The following is a 14,373-nucleotide window of genomic DNA, read 5'->3' on the forward strand; positions in this document are numbered from 1 at the left end:
CACAATGATCATATAGACTATGGGATTTGAGCATAGCTCACCCCCCTTGGGCAAAGAATCACGACAGATTACATTTGCCTTGTCTTAATTGGACAGTATAATATAGCCCTTAGGCAAAACATCATTAAGGATGTTAAATTTTAATCATTGTACTGATGATTTTAGTCATGATCGTATTGGTCATATAGACTATTAGGCTTGAGCACAGCTCACTACCTTAAACATGGGATCGTAAAGATCACAATGTCTTTGTCACAAACGGACAATATAATATGGCCCGTAGGCGAGATATCACTAATGGATGTTTATAATAGGTTCATCATATTCGATGATATAACTCATGATTGCATTAATCATATTAACTATTTGGCTTGAGCATAGCTCACCACCTTAGACAAGGAATAATAAAGATCACAATGTCAACGTCTCAAATGGACAATATATTATAGCCTGTAGGCAAAACATCACTAAAGGATGTTAGATAGCATGATCATCGTATTAGATGATATTAGTCATGATCGCATTGATCACATAGACTATTATGTTTGGACATAGTCCAACATTTGTAGACAGGGGGTCATAGACCACAACTGTCATTGTCTTATTAGACAACAAGTACAGCCCGTAGACACTTCACCACTAATGGATGTTTATGGTATGATCATCACATTGATGATACTTGCCATGATCTATTCTGATCATATAGGCTTTAAGGCTTCGACGCAATCTAATACCTTGACGGCTGGTGTGGTTTCTCACGCCACACTGCCAGGAGTGTTAACATGTTCTTAGATGTTAACAAGGATTAACTTGTCTTAATGTGTCACACCCCCAAATTCCACATGCGGAGTATCACCGCTTGGAGGCGTGACTGACTAGGATCAAGCCACCAATTATATTGAACATAGCGTGTAAATAATTATAAAACCCAAACACAATATAATTAGTGTCCAAACAAAACAATAGTTTAAGTTGTAAGCGGAAGCATAATGTTTAAAACCAAAATATAAGTTCAAAAGTATGATAAATGTTTAACATGGCATATGACCATCCATGTCCCACAACGTCCACGCCTCCTCGTGCAAGCTCCAAAAGTACCTATTGACCTGCAAGGCATGTAACAACGAGTCAACGACAAAGTTGAGCGAGTTCACAGTTGGTTGTTTAGTTTTACCAGTTTGCTTTGAAATCATAAGTTGTTTCGTGTACCACGAGTTAACCAGTTCTTTTGTTTCCCAAACCATAACCATAATCAGTGGGGGGCTTCCCCTGTGAACCACTAGACCGTACCATATCGACTACTAACGAAATATAAGTTGTGCCCTACATCAGTGTCTATCGTCACTGATAGTTTGCCATAGTCCATTAGTACATGCATGTTCGAACGACACGGTGTGAGGTTTGTTAAACCTAATAGCGCTATTAACTAATGATCCGCTCACCATCAGCCTCGGCGATTAAGTCCATATAAAGAGGAGGGACTTCATGATAGAGTTTTGTCTAGTAAGTTAAGGTTGTTGTCCTACCCAAGGAGGACGAACGTACATAGTTCTACCCAAGGAGAATACGCAGGAGTTATAGTGGCATCCTACCCAAGGAGGATGGCCGTACATATCCTACCCAAGGAGGATATGTAGATTCTGTTTTAGTTTATTAACCCATTCCCAACCGTTGGGAATCCCATGCCTTGTAGAAAGTGTGAACTCACCTCGGCTTGCTCGGTATGCTTAATTACTTGTGCACAATTAATTCAGTCAAAGCCTATAGTTTGCATGTACACACAATCAGTTTATATTCACAATGTTCGGCTAACAGTCAAGATCATCACTTACATGCAAGTAACAACTAACACATAGCATTTATCGGTTATACAAGCTCATGCAACCATGTTTTACTATTAACAGTTACTTGTACTATCCTTATCAGTTAACATAGTCTTCACTAACTTAGTTAACTACTAACAGAATTAACCGAGTTACTGTGCAATTTTCTCATTCGACGAAACCCCTTGTTTCGTCGTGGTTCCATAGCGACGAAACACCACCCGTTTCGTAGTGAATACCCTCGGCGAAACACCACCTGTTTCGTCGTGATTACCCTCGGCGAAACACCACCTGTTTCGTCGACATTGGCGTTTCGTCCATTAGGTTAGTTACGTCGTGTAACTGATGATTACCCAGAAACCCTAACCGCCGATCATCATCATACGGAAATCATACCAAAATCATTCATTGTTAATTATCATAATAACATTTAACATCTAGCATGGATCCTAAATCGTAAGGTAACCATATACAACCTAGATTACAACATGTGAGTATCCGATGCTCGGATTCATTTAACACAGCACGACTGATAACATACTAAGTCATCATCAAATCATCAACTTAATGAATCAATCATCATAAACGAATCATTGTGGTTACAAGCATACGTCAACAATTTCTATCATCAAACCCTATGCCACATGAGACTATAATCAATCAAACATACGAGTCAGGCATTCATGGACCACCACGATGTTCATCGATCCTAGCGATATTCATTATCAATACATAAAAGATAAACATTAGAAAATAACTAACCGATCCTAAGAATGATCCAAGGGTTATGTGCGGCGATCGAGCTTCAGAGAATGGAATTGGCCGTCGGGTTTTCAAAGAGGAGGAGAAAGTGTCTAGGGTTGAATTTCACGCAACCTACAGCCTAATATATGAAAGTTGTAACATGTTGGGCCCTTACTGGGCTTCGGGGTGAAGTGGCCGGCGAAATGCCCCGTTTCGTCGTGATAGCCATGGCGAAACCCCTCCGTTTCGTCGAAGTGGTTAATGGCGAAACACTTGGTCTCGTCGAGCTTATACAAGGTGAATTAGTTTTAAGTTTTTTAAACAGGTCACATGATATATCATCAAACACTTTAATCACATTAAACATATAACATATCCAACAAACATCTCAACATGTAATCCAATGTGTACAATTACAAGGCAAACAAGCAAACAACTAAACAATTAACGTGCAATTAATGCGAAGATGGAATCTTGGAAACTCGAGTTGTCACATTATCCCCAACTTGAAAGAAATTTTGTCCCGAAATTTAGCATGCAGTTACTGAGGTTGCGTGGTTTACTGGTTTTCCTGGGGTGTCACATCATCCCCCCGTTGATTTGGAATTTCGTCCCGAAATTCCGCAGTAGCTTCAGCCTCAGTAGTAGTTGCATTGTTCTCGAACAACTGGCGATACTTGAGTTTCATTTGGTCTTCTCGTTCCCAGGTGAACTCTGGGCCACGACGAGAGTTCCAACGAACTCGAACAAGAGGTATTCTGGTGTGCTTGAGAACTTTCACATCTCGGTCAGTAATCTCTACTGGTTCCTCGACGAATCGCAACTGGTCGTCTATAGTGAGCTCCTTAAGAGGAACTATGAGGTTCTCATCTGACAGACACTTCTTCAGATTTGACACGTGAAATACGTTGTGAACTCCACTGAGTTCAATTGGTAGGTTCAGTTTGTAGGCCACCTTGCCTATTTTCTCGATGATTTCGAACGGTCCAACGTAACGTGGGTTAAGTTTACCTCGTTTGCCAAAACGAACCACACCTTTCCACGGTGAGACTTTGAGTAGCACTCGATCCCCAACCTGGAACTCGAGTGGTTTCCTACGCTTATCAGCGTATCTTTTTTGACGGTCACGAGCTGCCGCCATTCGTTGTCGAATCTGAGCAATCCTTTCCATTGTGTCTATTATAAGTTCTGGACCCGTGATCTGACTATCACCCACCTCTGCCCAACAAAGAGGTGATCGGCATTTACGCCCGTACAATGCCTCAAATGGAGCGACCTGAATACTGGTGTGGTAGCTGTTATTATACGAGAATTCAACTAACGGTAGATGTTTTTCCCAACCATTGCCAAAGTCAATCACACATGCCCTAAGCATGTCTTCGAGGGTTTGAATGGTGCGCTCAGACTGCCCATCCATCTGCGGATGATAAGCGGTGCTCATGTCTAAACGTGAGCCAAAAGACTTGTGCATTGCTTTCCACAGCTCAGAAGTAAAACGTGCATCGCGATCGGAAATAATGGAAGTTGGCACCCCGTGCCTCGAAACCACTTCCTTTAAGTAAACGTCTGCTAATGTTGAAAACTTATCCGTTTCTTTGATAGCCAATAAGTGTGCAGACTTAGTCAATCGATCCACTATAACCCAAATAGTGTCATTTCCCCGTTGAGATCTAGGCAGGCCAGTAACAAAATCCATAGAAATTTGCTCCCATTTCCATTGTGGTATCTTTGGTTGCTGAAGTAGGCCCGATGGTTTCTGATATTCAGTCTTGACTCTCACACAACTCAAACATTTGCTGACGTAAGTTGCTATGTGTGCTTTCATACTAGGCCACCAGTATGTAGTCTTTAAGTTGTGGTACATCTTATCTGAACCAGGATGTACCGAATAACGAGACTTATGTGCTTCATCCATCACAAGCTCACGTAATTTTCCATAGAGCGGGACCCAAATACGCCCCCGTTACATAGTAGGCGCCGTCTTCCTTTTGTTCTAACCGTTTCCTTAATCCGCGTAGGGCCTCAGCCCTGACGTTTTCTGGTTTCAATGCTTCTACCTGAGCATCTTGTATCTGGGAAGGAAGACTAGACTGGATGGTAAGTTGTAATGCTCGCACGCGTTTAGGCATAGTATCCTTTTGACTGAGGGCGTCGGCCACAACATTGGCTTTCCCCGGATGGTATTTGATCGCACATTCGTAGTCATTCAATAGCTCGACCCATCGACGTTGTCGCATGTTTAATTCCTTCTGTTGGAAGATATGCTCGAGACTCCTGTGATCGGTGTAAATGGTGCACTTGGTACCATACAGGTAATGTCTCCATATCTTGAGCGCGAAAACAACAGCTCCAGCTCCAGATCGTGTGTAGTGTAATTCCTTTCGTGAATCTTAAGTTGGCGCGAGGCGTAAGAGATGACTTTATCTCGTTGCATCAATACACAACCAAGACCCAGAATTGATGCGTTGCAATAAAGCACAAAGTCGTCTGTGCCCTCTGGCAATGAGAGAATTGGTGCGCTGCATAGTCTTTCCTTTAAATACTGAAACGCTGACTCCTGGGCATTGCCTCAACGGTAGGTGACGCCTTTCTGGGTTAGAGAGGTGAGAGGTTGCGCAATCTTGGAGATATCCTTGATGAACCTTCTGTAATAGCCCGCCAAACCCAAGAATTGGCGGATTTCTGTTGGTGTACGGGGTGCAGGCCAGTTCTTGATCGAGTCTACCTTGGATAGATCAACATGAATCCCACCCTTGTTTACCACATGGCCTAGAAAGTGGACTTCATGAAGCCAAAAGTCGCATTTCAAAAACTTAGAGTACGACTGTTTTGTTCGGAGGAGTTCCAAAATAAGCCGTAGATGGTGCTTGTGTTCCTCCTGACTCTTAGAATAGATCAGGATGTCGTCGATGAAAACAATAACAAACTTGTCCAGGTAAGGCTTGCCCACTCTGTTCATAAGATCCATGAAGACTGTAGGCGTGTTTGTCAATCCAAAAGGCATAACCAGGAACTCGTAATGCCCATAGCGAGTCCTGAACGCTGTCTTAGAGATATCCTCGTCTCGGACTCTCAGTTGATGGTAACCTGACCTCAGGTCAATCTTCGAATAGTAGCTCGACCCTTGCAGCTGATCGAACAAGTCATCAATGCGTGGAAGTGGATAACGGTTCTTCACAGTCACCTTGTTGAGTTCGCGGTAGTCGATACACATTCTGAAGGTATCAGTCTTTCTTCTTCACAAACAATACTGGAGCTCCCCAAGGCGAAGAGCTAGGACGAATAAAACCCTTATCCAAGAGTTCTTGTAGTTGCGTGGACAGTTCTTCTAGTTCTGATGGAGCTAAACGATACGGTGCTCGAGCTATGGGTGCTGCTCCTGGAGCTAGCTCGATTTGAAACTCAACTTGCCGATGAGGCGGTAGACCAGGTAATTCCTCAGGAAATACCTCAGGAAAGTCACGTACGATCGGAAAATCTTCTATCTTCTTCTCTTTCTTCGAGGTGTTAGTAACGAGGGCTAAAATAGCAGCGTGGCCCTTTCGCATACACTTCTGGGCCTTAAGAAAAGAAATGATGCCAACCACAGCACCACTCTTGTCGCCATGAATCACTAAAGGTTCTCCATTTGTACGAGGAATGCGGACGATCTTCTCTTTGCAAAGGATCTCTGCTCGATGTTACGATAACCAATCCATACCAATAACAATGTCGAAACTACCCAATACAATAGGAATGAGGTCGATAGAGAAGGTCTGACCAGCTAAGATGAGATTACAACCCTTAACTACGTGTGTGGCCTCTAAACTCTTACCATTTGCTAGCTCTACCATGTGCTTAGTGTTCAAAAGTGTTGGGACACGCTTTAACATTCGACTAACTTTTAGAGACACATAACTGGTATCGGCACCCAAATCAAATAAAACATTAACATAAAAGTCATCCAGTAGAAACTTACCCATCACGACGTTGGGATCATTCCTTGCATCGCCCTGACCAATCACGAACGCACGGCCCCGGGTGCCATTATTTCCATTGTTTCCCCTGTTGTTATTCTCATTGTTGTTCCCGTTTCCCTGATTATTGTTGTTATTCTGATTCTGGTTCAACTGGGGGCAGTTTCTCTTGAAGTGACCTTCAGCACCACACTGAAAGCATCCCCTGTTACCCTGCTGTTGTTGCGGCTGATTCTGTAGAACTTGCTGTTGCTGTTGACGATTCTGATTCGCAGGTCGCGCGCTCCTGCAATCCTTGGCTTCATGACCAAACTTGTTACACCTCAGACAACGACCCTTGTTGCACTGCCCACTGTGATGCCTGTTGCATCGGTTGCACTTGAGGTGGTTTCCTCTGTATCCACCCTGCCCTTGACTACCAGACGATTTCTGACCAGGACTCTGGTAGTCATCAGTCTTCCGCTACTGAGACTGAGACTGAGCCGATGTTGAACCCTTGCTTGAGATCCCATCCCATTTACGCTTGTTGTCGCCGGGGGCATCAGAGGTAGTAGTAACTGTAGCAGTAGCACCAATGCGCTTGGGCAGCCTGTTCTGCTCGACTGCCTGATCAGTGAGATGATGAGCAAGTCGAGTGACTTGCTGGATGGTACCAAGGTTAGCCGCGGTCACATGACTCTGAATTTCTGGTACGATACCCTTGAGATACAGCTTGATGCGCTTGATAGGAGGATCTACCATAGTAGGACACAAAATTGCCAGCTCATTAGACCTTTTCGTATACGCTTCGATTTCTGACCCCGTCATCTTTAAGTTGAAGAACTCGACTTCCAACTTGTGAATGTCGTCGCGACTACAATACTCTTCCTTGATCAGTTCCTTAAAATCATTCCATCGGGTGGCATTAGCAGCAACAATCCCCAGCATTTGAACCTGAGCGTTCCACCACGTGAGCGTTATTCCTTCAAGAGTACCAGTAGCATACTTCATCCTATGTGCCTCAGGGCATTCACACATCTCGAAAACAGATTCGAGCTTCTCGAACCAGTGGAGGAGGCCTACAGCTCCTTCAGTGCCGTTGAAGGTAGTAGGTCGGCAGTCCATAAAAGTTTTGAAAGTGCACACAGGAGGTTGTGCAGGTTGACCTATCGTGTGTGTAATAAGAGACAAAGTTAAGCACAAGTGTGGGTTTACGAGAGTAGGATTTAGAGATCCTAGAGTAAGTTGCAATGGCATGTTATACCTCCTGCCTGAGCGACTGTTAGTGTTGCAGTAACTTGTTCATTGATTAGAGCCGTTAGCTGGGCTTGAGTTAGGTTAACGCGTCCATTCATGATCTTCATACCAAAGGAAACATGAGTGAGAGATGTTCGCGAAAGTGCGAGGATAGAAGAGAGTAAGCACACATGTGTTTCAAACAATAGTTGTTATGTTCATCTAAGCATACCATGAGCAAAGTACTATATATCTAGCAAGTAGGCAATAATACCATAAACCATATCACCTATAGTGATGAGCCCTGCACGTGGAGCGAAGTGTCGTTGTGGATCGTTGAGCACTGTACAGTTTATAGTCTGGTTTTAACAAAAACTTTTTCCCCTTATTAAAACCAAGTTCACTATAACCAATGGCTCTGATACCAATCTATCACACCCCCAAAATCCACATGCGGAGTATCACCGCTTGGAGGCGTGACTGACCAGGATCAAGCCACCAATCATATTGAACATAGCGTGTAAATAATTATAAAACCCAAACACAATATAATTGGTGTCCAAACAAAACAATAGTTTAAGTTGTAAGCGGAAGCATAATGTTTAAAACCAAAATATAAGTTCAAAAGTATGATAAATGTTTAACATGGCATATGACTATCCATGTCCCACAACGTCCACGCCTCCTCGTGCAAGCTCCAAAAGTACCTATTGACCTGCAAGGCATGTAACAACGAGTCAACGACAAAGTTGAGCGAGTTCACAGTTGGTTTTTTAGTTTTAGCAGTTTACTTTGAAATCATAAGTTGTTTCGTGTACCACGAGTTAACCAGTTCTTTTGTTTCCCAAACAATAACCATAATCAGTGGGGGGCTTCCCCTGTGAACCACTAGACCGTACCATATCGACTACTAACGAAATATAAGTTGTGCCCTACATCAGTGTCTATCATCACTAACAGTTTGCCATAGTCCATTAGTACACGCCCGTTCGAACGACACGGTGTGAGGTTTGTTAAACTTAATAGCGCTATTAACTAATGACCCGCTCGCCATCGGCCTCGGCGATTAAGTCGATGTAAAGAGGAGGGACTTCATGATCTAGTAAGTTAAGGTTGTTGTCCTACCCAAGGAGGACGAACGTACGTAGTTCTACCCAAGGAGAATACGCAGGAGTTATAGTGGCATCCTACCCAAGGAGGATGGCCATACATATCCTACCCAAGGAGGATATGTAGATTCCGTTTTAGTTTATTAACCCATTCCCAACCCTTGGGAATCCCATGCCTTGTAGAAAGTGTGAACTCACCTCGGCTTGCTCGGTATGCTTAATTACTTGTGCACAATTAATTCAGTCAAAGCCTATAGTTTGCATGTACACACAATCAGTTTATATTCACAATGTTCGGCTAACAGTCAAGATCATCACTTACATGCAAGTAACAACTAACACATAGCATTTATCGGTTATACAAGCTCATGCAACCATACTTTACTATTAACAATTACTTGTACTATCCTTATCAGTTAACATAGTCTTCACTAACTTAGTTAACTACTAACAGAATTAACCGAGTTACTGTGCAGTTTTCTCATTCGACGAAACCCCTTGTTTCGTCGTGGTTCCATAGCGACGAAACACCACCCGTTTCGCCGTGATTACCCTCGGCGAAACACCACCCGTTTCGTCGTGATTACCCTCGGCGAAACACCACCCGTTTCGTCGACATTGGCGTTTCGTCCATTAGGTCAGTTACGTCATGTAACTGATGATTACCCAGAAACCCTAACCGCCGATCATCATCATACGAAAATCATACCAAAATCATTCATTGCTAATTATCATAATAACATTTAACATCTAGCATGGATCCTAAATCGTAAGGTAACCATATACAACCTAGATTACAACATGTGAGTATCCGATGCTCGGATTCATTCAACACAGCACGACTGATAACATACTAAGTCATTATCAAATCATCATCTCAATGAATCAATCATCATAAACGAATCATTGTGGTTACAAGCATACGTCAACAATTTCTATCATCAAACCCTATGCCACATGAGACTATAATCCATCAAACATACGAGTCAGGCATTCATGGACCACCACGATGTTCATCGATCCTAGCGATATTCATTATCAATACATAAAAGATAAACATTAGAAAATAACTAACTGATCCTAAGAATGATCCAAGGGTTATGTGAGGCATCGAGCTTCAGAGAATGGAAATGGTCGTCGGGTTTTCAAAGAGGAGGAGAAAGTGTCTAGGGTTGAATTTCACGCAACCTACAGCCTAATATATGCAAGTTGTAACATGCTGGGCCCTTACTGGGCTTCGGGGTAAAGTGGGCCGGCGAAACGCCCCGTTTCGTCGTGATAGCCATCGCGAAACCCCTCCGTTTCATCGAAGTGGTTAATGGCGAAACACTTGGTTTCGTCGAGCTTATACAAGGTGAATTAGTTTTAAGTTTTTCAAACAGGTCACATGATATATCATCAAACACTTTAATCACATTAAACAGATAACATATCCAACAAACATCTCAACATGTATAATTACAAGGCAAACAAGCAAACAACTAAACAATTAACGTGCAATTAATGCGAAGATGGAATCTTGGAAACTCGAGTTGTCACATAATGGTTACACAATATTACCATGATCGCATTGATTATATAGGCTTGGAGGCTTGAACGTACTTCGCCACCTTTGGATAGGAGGGGTAACTCCTTTAACTATCATAGTAGAAGGAATAATCATCCTTAACTACCAAAAGTTTTGGCCAATTAATGTGGACTTGCCACTTGGCAGTGGTAAACCATTAAGAAGATCTTTTGAAATTATTTAGCAGATCGATAAAATTCAAATCAAGTGATACTAATGGTTGATAAAGGACGAAACACCTATATAAATTTTTCAAAACTTTCAATAAATCATTAGGGAATTTACCATAGTGCCTTAAACAGGACTTTTAATATCATACTTGTCCATAGAGGACTTTAAAAAGAAATTATAAGTCCGTATAGGGACTATAAAATTATAGTTTGCCCATGAAGGGACTATAATAAAGTATCAGGTCTATGAAGGGGTTACAAGGAGATATCACATCCGCTAAAGGACTTATAACGAAATCTCATGCCCATGGAAGGATTATTTAAAAATAACATATCCCCGAAAGGATTTTAATAAAATAATATGTCCATAAAAGGACTATATTGAAATATAACGCCCTCGAAGGGACTATGATAAACATACGTATATACCAAGTCTTATTAGGAGACGTTGGTCCGCAAGGACTATAATGAAATACTACGTCCACAAAGGACTACAATAATCAAATACCCAAACAGGGATTTTAATGAAAAGAAGTATGATGAAGGAGGGTCTTCTAATGTCTTCCTTTCTTTATTCTGGTTATTTCTTCATCTTTATTTATCATACGCAGTAGCGACTATGAAGATTTTAACGAATAAAGTAATATTTCAAATCAGGATCCATTGCAGAAGTAGAATCCAAGGATTCAATGATTCAAGAAAAAGACAAGGATCACGGATTAAGTTCTGACTGATATATTCTGAGTCTGAAATTCCGAAACTCAGAGGTAAGAAATAGGGACTAATAACCATCCACATGTATCATCTTCGATGTGGGAGCCTCAGGGACCTTCTGGTATGGACTCCATAATTTGGATAAGGGTTTAAACAAGTTTGGTTTTGGAAATAGGTCCATAAAGGTCTTTCCTCCAACCGGTTGTACGCTTATCCTAGTCGTGGTATGAAGCTTAGCATTTCTTGGCTTCTGGCAGAAAATCCCCATCCACGGCTTCTATGCTTGACGACATATTCAAAAATGCATAAAATCGAAAGCAATGTTTACTTAATAGGGATGAGAGCATTCCTATGTTTTGTCTAGACTCAGAAGGTCTAAGGAATGTGCTACTGTGTCATTTGAGATTAAACACTAATGGCTAGTGTTTAATTCATTCAAACGTTGGCTCTGATACCAACCTGTCACACCCCGATATTTCCACGTATTACCGGTGGGCCCGGTGGGGAGTATCGTGACGTAGTTGATATCATCATGGTCAAATTATCACAGTTTAAATGCACAGCGGAAGTCGAAAGATAAATATATTACAAACCGAATGAAAAGTAATATCAAAGTATTACAAATGGAATGTATAGGATCCGCAGGCGGATCAAATAGAAGATAACTGTTCAACAGATCTTAAGTGACCAAGCTTACAAGACTTTTATTTATTCACTCAGGAGTAGCCAGCCTATTCCGTCTAGTACCTGCACTTTAACCTTTAGGAAAATACGTCAGTTTACACTGGTAAATACAATCAACTAATTCATTTTGAAAAGAGCTTAAGAAAATTGATTTAAATGCACAAGGCACAAAATATCTTTTATAACTTGGGAAAATTAATCTTGTATACAGTTTTACTTATTTGTCGTCCGTCAGGGCCGGTTAGAAGAGCCGGACAAGATTAACTGACACGCCACAGGTATAATGCCCACAAGGTAGATTCCATAAAGTGGGTTACCAGTTTTTACATATGCAACTGTCAGGTGTATGCCTACACCCCGTGCTTAGGTCGTGGCCATTTCAATGAATGATGCCAAGGATATCCGGGACATGGTCATTAAACCCCAAAGGCCATACACCAAATAATACAGATTAAAACGGGTTATGTAAATATATTAATCATAATCCGATTATAAATGACTACATACCCGACCAAGCGGTATTAGTATAATACTGTATCCCAAGCTCGTATAGGGAAAATAAGTTAAAAGTATTTACCTGAGCAAATATTCAAATTTATCTCAACCGTATTCAATCAGCAAGTGCAGATAGCTTTTACTAGGCTCCTAAATCTGGAACGAAGGTTTTTATAACCTATTAGATTCCTAACGGGTCTTAATTAAGCCTAAACTTAGACCGGTTAGTTTTAAAGGAAGATATTCGGTTTAAAACACACGATTAAGCCAAGACCGGATCAGAATGTGGTTTAGACCCGACAAGTTTGTATACTTGTATAATATGGGTAAACTAAACACATTCTGGATTTTGAGATAAAAAATATTAAGGTTTAACCCGTTTCCGCTAATTTATGCAAACTAGTTACATAAACCGCACCGAACGCGAAAAATGCGTATCGGGTAACCAAATGAGTCATGAATAGGTTTCCTAAGTTAATATGACCTAAATATGTTGTGATATCAGTAGGATACCTTCCATTATGCCCAAAATGAATTTAAACTCAAATTATGCCCCGTAGGGGTATTTTGGGCATTTTAAAGGTTATAAAAGAGTTTAAATATTAATCTGAGATTCAGGTCTGATGTAATCAGTAAAAATACTTAATTTAATAAGTTATATCAGTAGGGTATTGCATATATGTGAAATTTACCATTTATAACCAAATTATGCACCGTAGGGGCATTTTGGTAATTTCACATAAGCTTAAAAGGTCAAAATTAGAATTCTGAGTTCAAAACTTTTGCTTACTGTTTAATTATAAAATTTTACTTAAAACATCAGTAGGTATTAAGTCTTATATGATAAAAATGGTTTTAACCTATACTATGCGCTTAAAACGCGTAAAAAGGCGGTTTTAAGCGATTTCCGGGTTTTATAAGAAAAGCTGATATTTTATCATTCCAAAAGGCTTAAAATATTTTATTTATCATATAAAATCAGTAGCAAAAGGTTTGGTATCAAAATGTTATGTAAACCTCATTTTATACAAGAAAAGGGATAACCGACAATTACCGAATCAAAGCTATAACCCTATGTTATGCTCAGCCTAAAAATAAATAAAAATCTTCAAAAATCCCAAAATATTATTTTACATCAGTGGGCAAAAAGTTTGGTATCAAAATTTTGGTTTAAATAGGCTATATGCTAATTAGGCCGTTTAATTGATAAAAGCATCTTAATTACGATATTGAGCATAACTCCTAATCTAGACCTCAAACTGACGTCAAATTTTTAGGACAATTTTATAAATCAGTAATAAATATTATTGTCGTCTCACATTTTCAAAATTTTCGTTTTAAGGTCAAAAGGGCATAATGGTCAACATTTAAGCATATAACGGAAACATGCAAATGAATCGGATAGATTAGGAACCAAGTTGTATAATCTCAGAGAGTTATACTAATCTATAACCTGGTCCTAATGGAACTTTAAGGCATGTCTAAACTAAGCTAAATCGGGCCAGAACTGAAAGTCAAAGCAAAAGTCTACTTTTGCGACTTTCGGTTCCGAACCGAGCCTAAACTCAAAATTGTCGGGTTGAACATGCTTAGATATATTCCTACATTAATTACCAAGTTATATAAGTGTTAAAACAGGTTTCATAGCTTCTACTTTGCTAATTATGATTTTATTTGCAAAATAGCTTTCTGTTGACTTTTTTATAATTAAGTTTGACCCGACAATTGACCTAGTTAGAGTGGGAATCAGACGGTGCCCTTTTAAGGGTTTATTACCCACATAATTACCAACTCATAGGTATTTTCAATTCGAGAATTGACTAGACCATTAGTGATTAATCACTAAGTCAAACCTTAATTACGACGGTTTTGACTTTAGGCCATTAAACTAATAAA

The sequence above is a fragment of the Helianthus annuus genome, chromosome 12, assembly GCF_002127325.2.
Source record: "Helianthus annuus cultivar XRQ/B chromosome 12, HanXRQr2.0-SUNRISE, whole genome shotgun sequence".
NCBI lineage: Eukaryota > Viridiplantae > Streptophyta > Magnoliopsida > Asterales > Asteraceae > Helianthus > Helianthus annuus.